Source organism: Nomascus leucogenys, chromosome 5, assembly GCF_006542625.1.
Source record: "Nomascus leucogenys isolate Asia chromosome 5, Asia_NLE_v1, whole genome shotgun sequence".
NCBI classification, from domain to species: Eukaryota; Metazoa; Chordata; class Mammalia; order Primates; family Hylobatidae; genus Nomascus; species Nomascus leucogenys.
This window is the reverse complement of record NC_044385.1, coordinates 56503523-56519711: the sequence shown is the minus strand read 5'-3', so window position 1 is coordinate 56519711 and position 16189 is coordinate 56503523.

Genomic DNA, 16189 nt, shown 5'->3' with positions numbered 1-16189 from the left:
TGTCTCTAGACTTATTGGCTGTTGTGTGGCAAGTGATATGAGCTTGGACTCAGCTACTCATAGCCTTGAACAGTCTTTCTGTGTCTGATTACATTCAAGTATTGTTTTCATCAGGTTTGACTTACAGGTTATCTAAATGGGCTTCCCATAAGGAGAAGCAATCACACTACAGAAAATTTTTCTTTGCGTCTTTGGTAGCTGGTCTAAGAAACAATTATTTTAGGTTGGGCAACAGTAGCTCGTGCCTGTAATCCTAGTGCTTTTGGAGGATGAGGTAGGAGGCTCACTTGAAGCTCGTTCAAGACCAGCCGGGGCAACATAGCAAGACCCCACCTCTGAAAAAAATTAGCTGGGTGTGGTGGTGCGTGCCTGTGGTCTTAGCTACTGGGGAGGCTGAGGTGGGAGGATCACTTGAGTCCAGGAGTTCAAGGCTGTAGTGAGCTATGACTGCGCCACTGCACTTCAGCCTGGATGACACAGCGAGACCCTATCTCAAAAGAAAAAAAGGAAAGATTTTACATTTTCTCAAGATAATTCTTAATTCTTATGTTATCTTTATCAGGTTTTTGATTACTTAGGAAAACTGAGCTTTAGAAAGGTTAAGGCTTTATATTCATGTAACTTTCTGTATTACTATTAAAGTCTTTTGATTATCACTTTTGTGAAATGAATAATTATTATTTTACAAAGACCGGTGGTTCTGTTTTGATCAAATGTTTTGAGGCTTTAACATTTTGACAAATGCCCTCAAAATCTAATCCTAAATTAAGTTTGAAATGTTGCTAATTCTTTATGTTTTGTTTTCCAGAGTCAAGAAAGCCTTTTTTTTTTTTTTATTGAGACAGAGTCTTGCTCTGTCACCCAGGCTGGAGTGCAGTGGCGCAATCTCAGCTCACTGCAAGCTCCACCTCCTGGGTTCACACCATTCTCCTGTCTCAGCCTCCCAAGTAGCTGGGACTACAGGCAAGTGCCACCCCGCCCAGCTAATTTTTTGTATTTTTAGTAGAGACGGGATTCCACTGTGTTAGCAAAGATGGTCTCAATCTCCTGACCTCATGATCTGCCTGCCTTGGCCTCCCAAAGTGCTGGGATTACAGGTGTGAGCCACTGTGCCTGGCCCACCGTTTTTCCTTTTGAGCTATTTATAGCTTATAGAAATTGGGTTTACCTTTCTCTCTGTACCTAATATCTCCAGGATTTAAAAAACTATTCAATCCCTCTGGGCCCAAGGACGATCATGGAAGAGGTGGGCACAAAACACCTTTTGATGCAATAATTTTACTTTTAAAGAGTAAAATTAGTTCAGATCCTCCAAATATAGGTACACAGATGCCTAAACAGCTGATGGCTCAACACATAGAACTTATCGAAAGGTCAGTTTTGTACCTTTGCTATTTGGCTTTTGGTTTTGGCTCTTACGTTACTTAAAAGGTTTTAAGGGTTAATGAATGCTTGCCCACCTCCATTACCATCTGGCCTAAAACATTTAATTGACTACAAGTCTTTTGGCTTTGAGTTCCTTAGCCACAGGGATCCTACCAAGGGCTAGGATGGACCTGGGGCAGGAGCCACAACACCCCCAGCAACAATATGGAACAAAATAAAAGTCTGGCCATTTATGCTGCCTTTGGTATATCTTGGCCAAATGGGAGAATGTCAACTAAAAATAAAATCTTAAGCCCCCTGCTGACTGAATGGCCCCCTCTTGGCTAAAGGGACCCCAGGAGATCGAGACCATCCTGGCTAACACGGTGAAACCCCGTCTCTACTAAAAATACAAAAAAAATTAGCCAGGCGAGGTGGCGGGTGCCTGTAGTCCCAGCTACTAGGGAGGCTGAGGCAAGAGAATGGCGTGAACCCGGGAGGCGGAGCTTGCAGTGAGCCGAGATTGCGCCACTGCACTCCAGCCTGGGTGACAGAGCGAGACTCTGTCTCAAAAAAAAAAAAACAAAAAAAACCTTAGTCTTCAGGTATAATGTGATGGGAAGTCAAATACACCTGATTATACCCTCTCCCTTTTGTGGTTTAGATACAACAACTAATCAACACTAATGTTAAAATAGAGGTCATAAGACTGACATAACTGAAATTTTGTGGCACTAAAATACCATATTATAAACAGGACCTAAGGCCATGCCAGGCAAGAGTTAAGTCATGCATCCTTACACTTAAAGAATGAGCTATATTCTCAATGACACAAGGTTTCTCTTTTTCTCTAGCAGCTAAGCAAGCACTGGCCTTAAGACAAGCAATATTAAAACAATTGCAACTCATCCAGTTCATAGATGCTGACTAACTGAACCCCAGTTCCACCAGCCATAACTATAGCTTTGATTGAACAAAAGACTGATTTCACTAATTTTGTCCTGATAATAAAACTGCTGGCCGTGAACTGGTTCTAGCTGGTTATAGAGATTATGCATTTGCATGCCTTTGTGTTCCGAAAAGACCTTTTGATGTACAGGGCCTAATTGTAGTGCATTTAAATGTTACATTTTCACCTCAAGGTAAACATGGGTCACATGTAACATGCATGTTTGTACAATACGCCTGTGTCAGGATCACCTTCATAAATATTGGTAGCTTCTCCTGTAACATACATAAATTGAATATGTATGCTTAGCCAACTCTGAACTCATGGAGAGACCATGAGTTTGAGGAATTGTTGAGTATGGCTCTCCTTTGAGACATCCCAGGGGTGATATCAAATGGCAGGTGCATAAATAAACCTGGGTGAAAGATTTATGTGTTATTTGCAATTGGTGAGTAATGCGACAAGTATGAATGAAATTAGCCAGCGAGAAGGTGGGCAGCAAGAAAGCCCTGGACTCTAAGCTTTAAGGACAAGCAGCAGAGGAGGAATCTGCAGAGGAGACCCCAAAGGAGTGGCCACAGAGGAAGGAGGAGAGCAGCAGGTGTCTCTGAAGTTGCAGGGAGAGACTGTTTAAGAAGAGATGGTGAGCGACAGTAGTTGCTGCTGCAGGGTGAGGTGAGACTTGGGTTAAAATGGAGACATGCAGGCCACTGGTGCTGTCAGTGGGAGCTGTTTTGGTGATTCAGAGGGGTGGGAGTCCACACAGGGATGGGTTGATGAATGATGGGAAGTGCTACGATGTGAATATTTGTGTCCCCCAAAATTCATAGGTTGAAATTCTAACCCTCACTATAATTGTATTAGGAGGATGAGCCTTTGGAGAGGTGATTAAGTCCTGATGGGATTGATGCCCTTATAAAAGGGGCCCAAGGGAGCTCTTTTTTCCCCTTCCACCATGTGAGCCACAGCAAGAAGACGCCATTCATGAACCAGGACAAAGGCCCTCACCAGACACCAAATCTGCCAATGCATTGATCTGGAACTTCTCAGACTTCAGAACTGTGAGAGATACGTTTCTGTGGTTTATAAGCTACCCAGTTTATGGCATTTTTAAATAGCAGCCTGAACAGACTAGGATAGAAAGTAAGAAGATGAAGACAACATAGTGTAGGCAGCTATTTTGAAAGGTGGAGGTGTGAAAAAGGGAAAGAGGGTGACACCTGGAGGAGAATGAGGATCAGGTGAGAGGTTTTTCTCTTTCTTCCTCCTTCCCTCCTTCCCTCTCCTCCTCCTCTCCCTGATGAAATGCTTAAAAGGTAGCTTGACTCTTTGTTCGGGGCTCAGTCCTTTAGATGTTAATCCAACTAGGTCGGTGCACCTAAGTAATTAAATAACTCCTCCTCAACCCCTCGGTCTCTCTGATTCCTTAATTATCCCGCTGCACTGCCACTCTTTTCTAATGATGGCAGGGAGTTGAGTATATCTAAATGCATAGAAAGCACTCAGTTGAGAGGAAGAGTTAATTAACACAGTAGGATTCCTGGGAGGGAAGGAGTATACAGGGCTGGAAACAGCAGGATGAAGCAGCCCCTCCACTGCAGCAGGAGGAAAGAAGGCAAGGCGTGTGCAGGTGTTAGTGGTTGATTTGCTTGGCGTTGGAAGCTGAGGGACTGCCTGTCTAGTGGCTGTTATCTTCTCTGACAAGTGAGCAGCAAGGACCTCTGCTGAGAGTTGGGGATGGGAGGGGGTTTGGAGGCATGAGAAAAATGGAGAAGCTCTGGAATCATTATGGAAAGTGGGAAGAAGCTGGCCAGAGAAACCAAGAGGATTTCTGTGAGAAATGAAGACATTTAATGGCTGGAGATCATGACTTTATAGGAAGCCAGTTGGCCTGGTTCTCTGACTCCTCCTACCAATACCACAGTGTCAGCTCCTTGGATACAGATGCAGAGAAAGTATATAGCTGGCTTCATCCAGGGCTGGGGTGATCAAAGATGAGGGACAAAGGAATTTAAGGTCTTAGCAAAAATGTTATTGGACCGGGAGCAGTGGCTCATGCCTATAATCCCAGCACTTTGGAAGGCTGAGACAGGAGGATTGCTTGAGCCTGGGAGGTTGAGACCAGCCTGGGCAACATAGTGAGACCTCGTCTCTACAAAAAAGTACAAAAATTAACCGGGGTATGGTGGTGCCCACCTGTAGTCCCAGCTACTTGGGAGGCTGAGGTGGAGGATTGCTTGAGCCCAAGAGGTTGAAGCTGCAGTGAGCTGTGATTGTTGCCACTGTGCTCCAGCCTGTGTGATGGAGTGAGACTTTATCTCAAAACAACATCAACAACGAAAAAAACTGCTATTGAATGAAAAACTGTGGAATGTAAGGTGGCTAGAGAAGTCAAGACAGGACAGAATGGATGATCTGAAGAAAGCAGAGGACCACGGCAATTGAGAAGAGTGAGCAGAGCTGGTGGGAACAGTTGAACCACAAAGCTGGAAGACGAGCTGGCTGAGCGTGGGCTGCTTGAGATAGTCTGGAGGGGGAGCAGTTATAAGTGATAAGTCCCAAGTAGGACGTGGCTGTGGATAGCTGAAGCAGAGGAGGGGTGAGGTCGTTGGAAATGGGACCTCAAGGATCTGAGAGGCCAGAGTATGGCCAGGTCACCATCTGCGTGGTTGATGATGTCATCCAGGAGGTTGCAGAGGGCAAGGGGTGGAGGAAATCTGTAAACCAGGAGCCAATGTCTTTGATAAATGACCGGGCGGGAACTGCAAGTCCAGTAATGACAGCAGGGAGTGTGTGGAGGGTCCAAGGCAAAAAAGCAGGGCCTGAAGGGAAGAGGGTCTTCTCCCAGTGTCCACATCAGCCTGGGAGGTGAGTGGATCGGTTTCCCCATGACACAGGAGGAAGCCAAGACCTAGGAGGGTAAGCAGTGTGTCATGATTTGCAGATGGTTAGTGGCAGAGTGGGGACTTGCATCTCTCCTGCACCATATCCGGTGTTGCTCATGGGTACAGTTGCTGGACTTGAACTTGGGTGGGTGCCCTGCCCCAGAATCTCACTTCTCTCCACCTCGAGCTGGAGGGCCCCTGCGTTGCTGGAGGAATGTCCATCATGAATCTCAGGAGAGTGCTTAAGAGTGATGCTGTCTCCTTTCCCACCATGACTGCAACCTGTCATAGCCAGCAAGGGTGACTGACCACCCACCCTTCCTCTCCCTCTGCTCTCAGCAAACCCTAGAGGAAAGGGAGCAAGGAGCAGGGAGAGAACAAGTTGGGGGACTGTTGGAGATGGGGTCAGCCTAGGGGCTGCAGCAGAATGTGAGTAACACCAGCCAACTTTCTTGAGCATCTACGATGTGCTATGAGGTGCTTTGAACACTGCTGGATTTTGTTCTCTAGGCAGCCCTATGAAGTGGTAACTATCATCCGCACTGTTCAGATGAGGCCACTGAGGCTGCAGAGAGCTTAGAGAAGGACAAGCTGAGGGCTTCACTTTGTGACTCCTTCTCTGTGGCTATGGGTATCGGGAACAACTGGGAGAGCCAATGGGATTCAAAAGAAGAATCTGTAGAGAGTGATCCAACCCCATAGAGCTTTTCTATGGGGAAAGGGGAGCTTTTCTAAGCCCCACGTCTAGTATAGTTTAGACACCCAGTACAGTGCAGCAGAACCCTCACGTCTATTTTTGGTTAAGTTTCCGGACTCTTCAACAGCAAAGGCAGAGCCAGGAGGTCCAGAGCAGTCAATGTGAAGCCCTGAGCTGCCAGTAGATCTAGGCCCCCTGGGGACCCAGCACTCTCCAACCAAACATGTCCTCACTCCCACATCTATCCCCTGCCTCCCACCATGTATGCAGCACCATGACCCCCATGTGGTCCTGAGCCCAGCAGTGCATACAAGTGAGACTACGAAGCACGAATAACCTCACCAGGAGAGAGAAGTGGAACAATGACTCTGCTAACTCATTCTGAGGCTGCAGGCAAGTTGCAGACAAGATTTGCGGAGACCACAGTGTAGGAAAGGGAATCAACTTCTAGGAGGGTAACAGCGTCCAGAATAACAGCCACTGTCTTATTTCTCCTGGTTTCCACCCCAGCGCACAGCCTGGGAGGGGAACAGTTGGAGGAGAGATCCTGAGATCAGAAAATGGGCAACACAGCTAAGCACGACCATGCATGGTCTGGAGCTGGGACAGGCAAGGGGCCTGAAACCATGTCTTGAAGGTTGGCCAAGGGCCCTGGAGAAGCTTAGTTGGAAGAGAGAAGCCACATATGCGACTCTTGAAGGAATCAGAACCAGCCCTATTTTCTGTGCCCACAATGCAGATCTGAGGCCCATGAGAAGTGGCGGGATGGGGAGAATCTGTTTGAGTTCCATTCTAAGGAGGAACTGTCCAGCAGTTCACACTGCCCAACAGGGCAAGTGCCCTCTGAGGTGGTGAACTCCCCTACCTGGGGATAGTCCTGCCCAGGTGCTCAACTGTCAGGGAGCTCTCTGCCGTGGACAGGGCTGGGCTGACTCTGTGCCTGTCGAGCTCTGGTGTGTCCTGACTGCCAGGTGGCCTGACCTGTCACTCTCCCATTTCTGCTGCACAGGTCGGGGAGAATACAGAAGGGGAGGTGAAGCTGCCAGGAGAGCCTCTCCTCCCCTCTGAACTTGGGCCTTCCCGTGTCCCAGGCTGGGGATGGAAAAGAGAGAGTATGAGGACGCTTATCAGGTCATCTTTTGACCCCCTTCTGCCCGGGGTCCAGTTCTTCTCACAAAGGCTCGCCAGGATGCTACGCAGAAGCCCTGGGCTGCGTCACCTCTTGCTCAGGGAAGTGGAGCGGGTGGGGGCAGAGGGAAGGGTCATATTGCCTCAGCCCTTTCCCAGCGAGGCAGAGCTGGGACATGAGAACCAGGCAGGGGAAGCATAAATCCAGTCAGATCCCAGCCCTCTCATCTTACTTCAGATCCCCCAACCTCTGGAAATCTCTCAGGACATAAGTGGTGCTCAGGGTTTTTTCTTAAAAACCCCAAATCCCACTCTCCTCCATGATAATGAGCCCAGGGAGATTCAGATGTTGAGACAAAGGCTGGAGTGGTCAGGGGAGGTTGAGGGTGGAGGGAGGGAAGGCTGGGTAGCATGAAAAATCTGGCTTGTGCTCCTGTGAAACAGGCATGGATTTATTCCTGGTGTCAGCAGTTTAGTAGAAAACTCTTATCATGGCCCCTGGCCAGGGAGTGGTGGTAAAGAGGTGGAAATTGGACTCACTGAGGCTTAGTGCTTGGGAGCTAATCATCTCTTGGCCAGTCCTGCTTCTATTCATTAAAAAGCAAATGGGGCTGGGCATGGTGGCTCACGCCTGTAATCCCAGCTACTCAGGAAGCCAAGGTGGGAGAATTGCATGAGTCCAGGAGTTCAAGGCTAGCTTTGGTGACATAGAGAGCCCCTGTGTCTAAAAATATTTTTAAAAAATTATCCAGGCATGGGGGCACACACTTGTAGTCCCAGCTACTTAGGAGGCTGAGGAGGGAGGATGGCTTGAGCCCAAGAGTTCAAGGCTACGGTGAGCTGTGGCTGGGCCTGTGCACTCCAGCTGGGTGACACAGCAAGACCTTGTCTCAAAACAAAAAAAAGCAAATGAGCAAGCAACTGGTGAGATCAACCATGGCCACGTCTCTCTTCAACCTGTCCTCCTTCCCTCATCACACTTCACTCCCCATCCCTGGAGAACCCCAGCTGGCTCTGGAGGAATTTACCAATCAGATGGGGCGCTGAACTCTGCTAGTAGAGATGAGCAGCTGTGGCTTGAGAGGAAAGAAAGACCCAGAATGGAGTTTTGTAACCATCCAGTGCTGCCTTGTGTGGGCGGACTCTCCAGAAGGGATAATTACTCAGAGAGCTCTGGGCAAGGGATGGGCAGGAACAGAAGAACCTTGGGATGGAGGTGGGGTAGAGGTGGGGGTGAGGAGAACCAAGCATCCTTAGTTGTTTGTTCTGGGAACCTTAAAGGAACAGATATTCAGCCATGGGGTTGGGTGATCCCAACCTGAGGCCTGTTTAAGTGGTGACCCAGGAAAATCGAAGGCAGGTTATACAGGTCTTGGGATCTGCAGGGGCCTGGGGCAGGAGGGGATTGGCATGGGGGTTGCGGGCTTGGTGGAATAGCCTGATCGAAGGGTGTTCCTAAAATGAGATGCACCCGATGTGGTGGAACCAGACATCAATACCCTGAGGCATGAAAGCTAGAAACACAGAAAAATGCTTTTCCTCAGTGGCACCAGGAGTCTGTTTTGTTATTGAACAAGGTTAAGCTGGAAGGCTTCTTTTCTAGAGGAGGTTTGGCAGCACAGCAGTGGAGTGTGTGTGTGCATGTGTGTGTGTGTGGTGTGTAGGGGGTGACAGAGGGGTGGTGATTCTGATAGGATAGTGCTAGGGGTTCGTGTGCTGAGTGTCACCAGCAGAAGCATACCTGGGATGGAGGATGGCTGTTAGGGACAGGGTTTGTACTATTAAAGCAAAATTATCCAGTGCCACTTATTAAAGCACAGTAAGGCAGACTTTACTCAGGACCTTTGAGATAGATACAGGGACCACTGCAACAGGTTCTCGCAGTTGGGAAGAGAAGTTGGGCTCAACTCCAAATACAGCATGGGCAAGTGAAAATGTAAAGCCAAGGAGCATGGTGGGGTCAGTGGATGAAAATTACTTAGAGGAAACATCAGGGGCATGGGGGCATTCTGGCTAAACTCATCTAACAGGATTCCCGCCACAGACAGGCCAGGGTGATCAGACATCACCTGTGGCATGGTGCAGGCTGAGGAACCTGGTCAGATATCCAGGGTGATCAGATATTGAGGGTGGGGATTATTTGCTAAATTGACTTAGCAGGGCTCTTTGCTAAAACTGGATTTTACAAGGAAGTGCCCAGATAAACCTAGCAGAAGATTTGAAAGGCATAACTAAAGTTTGGACAAGCAAAAATTCTTTGTCAGCACCTCAAGAATACATTTCCCAGAAAATAGACCTCTCTCTTCCTCCTTCCCTGCCTGCCTGCCCGCCTCTCCCATCCTTCCTTCCCCCCTTTCTCCTCCTCCCTTCCTCTTTTCTCTTTTCCTTCTTCTTCTTCCTCTTTTTTTTTTTTTTTTTTTGAGACAGAGTCTTGCTCTGTCACCCAGGCTGAAGTGCAGTGGTATGATCTCAGCTCACTGCAACCTCCACCTCCCGGGTTCAAGAGATTCTCCCTGCCTCAGCCTCTGGAGTGGCTGGGATTGCAGGCACCCACTACCATACCCGGCTAATTTTTGTATTTTTACTAGAGACAGGGTTTCACCATGTTGGCCAGGCTGGCATTGAACTCCTGACCTCAGGTGATACACCAGCCTCGGCCTCCCAAAGTACTGGGAATTACAGGCGTGAGCCATCACACCTGGCCAAAATTTTACACATTTGTATTACTCTTTTGTGATAAATGAGAATTTCTCTCATATTCCACCCGTGGTTTTTGACAAAATCAAAACTCAGGTCTTTCCTGCCTCCGGGCCTGGGTGTGCAGGAGGCATAGAGGCCACAGCAAGCCCCAGGCCAGCTCAAGCTCTGTGCTGTCCACCCACGACTGCTACAGAGGGAGTCTTAGTGCCTAAGGAGTGGCTGATGGTAGGGAACAACAGCCAAGGAGGTATATCAGACAGGTTGCTCATCAACTCCCAGCCTGATTCTAGAAAGAACTCCACTCTCCAACCAGTCCAGATACAGAGGAGTCCCTTAGTGGACCAAGGACAGACCTTTCTCCCACAGATGGCCCAGGCACGTGAAAAGCTAAGAAAATAAATGGCGGGTTCACCACCTGGTTGTTTCAATATTGAAAATATTGATGGTTCTCTTAGAAAAGTTATACAAATGGATGTGGTCTTGTTTGAGATGAACCAGTCGGATTCAAAAGTGGACAGTTCAGAATCTGAGGATGAAGATGACAGCATCTCTTGTGAAGTCACCATTGATAACATTAAGCTTCCTAATTCTGAAGGTGGAAAAGGCAAGACTGAAGTTTTGGATAGTCTGGCAAGTGAAAACAAAAACAAAAACAACCTCAGCATTTCCAATAAATAATTATTGTTCACTGTCTATTTTGGATTAATTTCCTTTCTTGTGTATTTTGTATTTTCATTGTTTAGCATTGCCTCTCCTCTTCTATTTCTTGTTTTTCTGTGAACTTATTTATTTATTTATTTTTAAGACAGGGTCTCACCCTGTCGCCCAGGCTGGACAGCAGTGATACAATAGTGGCTCACCGCAACCTCAATCACCCCAGGCTCAAACAATCCTCCAACCTCAGCCTCCTGAGTAGCTGGAACTACAGGCGTGCACCACCACGCTTTTTTTTTTTTTTTTTTTTGTATTTTGTGTGTGTGTGTGTGGAGACAGGGTTTCACTGTGTTGCTTAGGCTGGTCTCAAACTCCTGGGCTCAAGCAATCCGCCTGTCTCGGCCTCCCAAAGTGCTAGGATTACAGGCGTGAGCCACTGCGCCCAGCCTGACCTTATATATTCTGCTCAGATCCTCCAAACCCCTTCCCACCAGGTCCAACATCCAATTTATGGCCCAGTGGGATTTTTTCCAGGGAGCTCTGCCTTGTTGCCTGGGGACCTCTCTCTGCTACATCTCTGTGTGCTGGTGCCTGGGAATTCCTCTTTCTCAGTTTACATGTTTGTTTAAATAGAGCTTCCAAAGCTCCTGAGAAAGAGTGCATGAGAGTAAACACTTCTAGCCCTGACATGTCTAAAAAGACCCCCATTTGGACCTTATTCTTGATAGTTCAATGTGAAAAGAATTCTAGGTTGGAATTATTTTCTCTCTGATATTGGAAGTTGTTTTTCCAATATCTTCTTCTTCTCTCTTTTTTTTTTTTTGAGACAAAGTTTCACTCTTGTTGCCCAGGCTGGATTCTCCTGCCTCAGCCTCCAGAGTAGCTGGGAGTATAGGCACCCACCACGCCTGGCTAATTTTTTGTATTTTTAGTAGAGACAGGGTTTCACCATGTTGGCCAGGCTGGTCTCGAACTCCTGACCTCAAGTGATCCTCCCACCTTGACGTCCCAAAGTGCTGAGATTACAGGCGTGAGCCACTGTGCCTGGCCATATCTTCTTATTTGAATGAGTCTGATGCAATTCTGATTCTCAACTCCTTCCATGGTTTCATCCCAAGGGGCTTCCACTACCTTTTCCTTATGCCTGGCCTGGGTCTTTTTTCTTTGATGAGCTGGACACTCAGTGAGCCCTTTCAATTTGGAAATTCATGTCCTTCCATTCTGGCAAATCATCCTGCATTAATTGTTTGGTCATTTCTTCCTTTCCATTTTTCTTTCTCTTTTCTTGGAACTCACATAAGTAGGATGTTGCAATTTTTGTTTGTTTTTCTACTTTTCTTATATTTTATCTCTTGATTTTTTCCTTTTCTTTCTTTTCTTTTTTTTCTTTTTCTTTTTCTTTTTTTTTTTTTTCTTTTTTTTTTTTTTTTTTTTTTTTTTGAGAAAGAGTCTCATTCTGTCACCCAGGCTGGAGTGCAGTGGTGTGATCATGGCTCACTGCAGCCTCAAACTGCTGGGCTCAAGTTATCCTCCTGCCTCAGCCTCTTGAGTAGCTAGGACTACAAGAGCCCACCACCACACCTGCTTGATTTGTTTTTGTTCTACTTTCTAGGAGGTTTCCTTAACTTTATGTTGCAATTCTTTTTTTTTTTTTTTTTTTTTTGAGACAGAGTCTTGCTCTGTCACCCAGGCTGGAATGCAGTGGCGCGATCTCGGCTCACTGCAAGCTCCGCCTCCCGGGTTCACGCCATTCTCCTGCCTCAGCCTCTCCGAGTAGCTGGGACTACAGGCGCCCGCCACCTCGCCCGGCTAATTTTTTTGTATTTTTAGTAGAGACGGGGTTTCACCGTGGTCTCGATCTCCTGACCTCGTGTTCCACCCGCCTCAGCCTCCCAAAGTGCTGGGATTACAAGCATGAGCCACCGCGCCCGGCCTATGTTGCAATTCTTTTATTTCTTTTTAAACATTTTGATCTCATATTTTTAACTTCCAAAGGCTCTTTCTGATTCTCTGATAACTTCTGTTTTTATTGTATCCAGTACTTGTCTTATAGATGCAAAATTTTCTTTTATACCTTCAGGGATCTCACAGTTTTGTTTTGTTTGTTTGTTTTTCTTTTTTTTTGAGACAGAATCTTGCTCTGTCGCCCAGGCTGGAGTGCAGTGGCGCGATCTCAGCTCACTACAACCTCTGCCTCCCGGGTTCAAGCAATCTTCCTGCTTCAGCCTCCTGAGTAGCTAGGACTACAGGCACGCACCACCAGGTCTGCCTAATTTTTAGTATTTTTAGTAGAGATGGGTTTCATCATATTGGTCAGGCTGGTCTCGAACTCCTTACCTTAGATCCACCCGCCTCGGCCTCCCAAAGCACTGGGATTACAGGCGTGAGCCATCGCGCTCGGCCTATTGTGTTTAAGAAACAAGATCTCCTTAAGTTTCCTAGGCTGATTTCAAACTCCTGAGCTCACGAGATCACCCGCCTCAGCCTTCCAAAGTGCTGGGATTACAGGTGTGAGCCACCACACCTGGCCTTTTTTTTTTTTTTTTTTTTTTTTTTGAGACAGAGTCTTTTTTGCTTTGTCACCTAGGCTGCATTGCAGTGGCGTGATCATGGCTCACCACAGCCTTGACCTCCCAGGCTCAAGCGATCCTCCCACCTCAGCCTTCTAAGTAGCTGGGACTATAGGGTGCACACCACCATGCCTAACTAATTTATTTTATTTTTTGTAGAGATGGGGGTCTCTCTATGTTGCTCAGGCTGACCTTGAACTCCTGGCTTCAAGCTATCCTTCCTCTTTGGCCTCCCAAAGTGCTGGGGCTACAGGTGTAAAGCACCACACTTGGAAATATGGGACATTTTGTAATTTTTTTTTTTAACCACACATAAAAAATTGTATCTGTTTTCTGCAGAAAGTCTATTTCCTCTGTATTTGTGTACTTGGTCTACTCTTCCAACTTGAAGTTTTCTTCAAACTCCTGTCACTCCTTGACTTCATTCATGGTTAAGAGGGAAGCAGGTGGAGGGGCCTAGAAACTCAGAGTGCATAGGCAGAACTCATGGGCAGGTACATCCCACTCTAGGTAGGGGTTCCAAGCTGGCTTTTTTCTGGGGCACCCTCCAATGTCAGCCTCTGAAGGTCTTTTCTTTGGGGTCTTTGATCTCCCCCTGGGGAATATAAACCTTGCTGCCTGCATTCCCAGCACACAGAGAGGGAGGGGGCTTACCCAGAGAGACTGTCACATGGTCCTGCTTTTCAGCCACTCTCTTTTTTTTTTTTTTTTTGAAACAGGGTCTTACTCTGTCACCCAGGTTGGAGTGCAGTGTTAAAATCTTGGCTCACTGCAACCTCCGCCTCCCTGGTTCAAGCAATTCTCATGCCTCAGCTTCCTGAGTAGCTGGAATTACAGGCGCACACCACCATACCCAGCCAATTTTTGTATTTTTAGTAGAGACAGGGTATCACCATGTTGGCCAGGCTGGTCTCAAACTCCTGACCTCAAGCGATCCGCCCACCTCGGCCTCCCAAAGTGTTGGGATTACAGGCGTGAGCCACTGCGCCTGACCTTCAGCCACTCTTTATCCGCATCCTGATTATGCTTTCTGTCCCCATGACTGGAGCGTCTCCACTGCAGTCCTTGAGAGAGGAAGCGTCTGGCCTCTTCCTGGCGGAGTAGCCTGGTTGTGTTGGCTGCGGGAGGGGACTCGGGAAATCTAACTCCTCTATGTGCAGATTTTCAGCCAGTCTCCCTGTTTTCAGTCCAGGTGTCATCCCTACCAGACACTTCCACACGCCAAGGCTTGGTCCTGGGCAGGAATCAGTCATGTCCTCTCGGTAACTGCCTTTGCTGGCTTCAGGTTGTAGCTTCCTTTGCTCTCTGCCAAGCCCTCCATACAATTTCCATCTTCAAAATCTTGTTAACATTTCTCATCTGCTCTGGTTTCCTCTCCCTTCTCTTTGTCCTTGAGGGTTTATACCGTTCTTCTTCCTTTGCTGTCTTCTAAGGGGCTTAGGGAGTGAGCAAACACAGATGTGTCCAAAGTGGTACTTTTTAACATTTTATGAAGGTAATATGCTGCAGGGTTAATTGTGAAGACTATTGGGCAGATATTAAAGGAATCATAAGAAAGCAAAACCTGAGAAGGTGATGAAAGTGGGGAGCTGTTTGCTGTGTCTTGGCTTCCCCAGTAACCAAAAGCAAACCTTGTCCCCAGGCTCCCCATTCTGCACCAAGCAACAAACCATGATGGGTTCTGATGTCTTTTAAAATGTAAGATGGAAAAACAGAAGAAGGCACAGGTGAGGAAGGGCACACTCTTTGGACTTGACATCCTTCCCCTCCCTGTGACCAATTCTAGACCTGGGAAGCTGCTGGCAGAGAGAGAAGGCAGGCAGGGGCAAGAGCAGATGCCTGGCCCCTGGCATGTGGTCAGAGAAGAGGAGACCTGCCCTGGGGATTGGTGACTTGTCTGTATTGTCACTAGTGTTGTGGAGAGGCCTGCAGATGGGTTGGATAGAGTGACATTGCCTGCCAGACTGCTTCCCAAGACAAATCATTCAGGAAAAGGGTCGGGTCTGATACCTGGCAGTGCTTTCTTAAGTGGCGTAGGGGCTGCAGTGTGTAGGAAGCTAATGGTGTTTGCAATTAGAATGTGGGAATCTGACTCTTGGCTCTATGACTTTACAACTACTTGAGCACACCACTTAACCTCTTCAAGCCTCAGTTTTTTCTTTTATACAATGGGGATTGTACTCCCACCTCATGCAGTTGTGAGGACAAAATGAGGTAAGCCTTTGCTTGGCACGCTGCAGGTACTCAAAAATGGCTCGTGAATGTGGTAAGAGCGATACTAGAGGCAGAAATCTCCCTGCATCCCTCTCACCCCTGCCCCCTACTTCCTAGCCCACATCTATTGTAAATGACTTACCAAAAGGGATGGAGCCTGGGAAGAGATCCTCCCACTTCCACTCACAAGGGATGCCCAGGCCCTGCCGATTTCTCCCCTTTGGGCACTGTCCAGAGACCCCAGGAAGAAGTAGGTTCGAGTGCCCTCAGGCAGTCCTACCTCCAAGTGTTGGGCTCTGGTGCCCCACTCTCTGAGCCCACCCAGAAAGGCTGGAGGGAGGGAAGGGAAACCCTGGGGCTCTTCACAGCCTCCAATCTTCCCCTGTCCTTCCCTTCCATCTGGATAGCAGGCTCATAGCCTGGGAGCCACATGAAATCAGAAATCCCTTTTGTTCCACAGAGACTCTCCATCTTTTCCCAAGACACGAGGCCAAGAACTGCAAAGCCCAGAGTCTCAAAGGCAGCAGTTCAGGCTGCTAGCAGCATGGGATGGGCATTCAACCCCCTTCCAGCTGTCTGCTGAAGCAGGGCCTCTGGTCAGCTAGACGAGAGATCTTGGGGGACCCTCGGGTTGCAGCAGTGCTGACAAGGACTGGAAGATGGTTAGAGGAACCCACACCATACACAAGGTCACACAGGCATGTGCATATGAACATGCGTGCAGTTTCTTATATTGACCCCCCTCATACATGCCCTCTCACACACAGGCCAGCTTCTCACGCCAGAGAACACATTTCACTCTCGCACACTTGAAGCGGCACAAGCACTCCTCCCATCTGCCCAAGCTTAAGCTTGTGAGGAAGAGTAAATGGGGTCACAGGAAGTTTTGTAAAAATTCAGAGCAGAATTCAGGAAACCATCAGCTTCTTCCTATCCATCATCAGATAGACGATTGCTTCCAGGGGCTAGGAGAACAACATGCTTAATAGAATAGGTCTTGAGTTGATGATTCCTCTCCTAGAGGTAC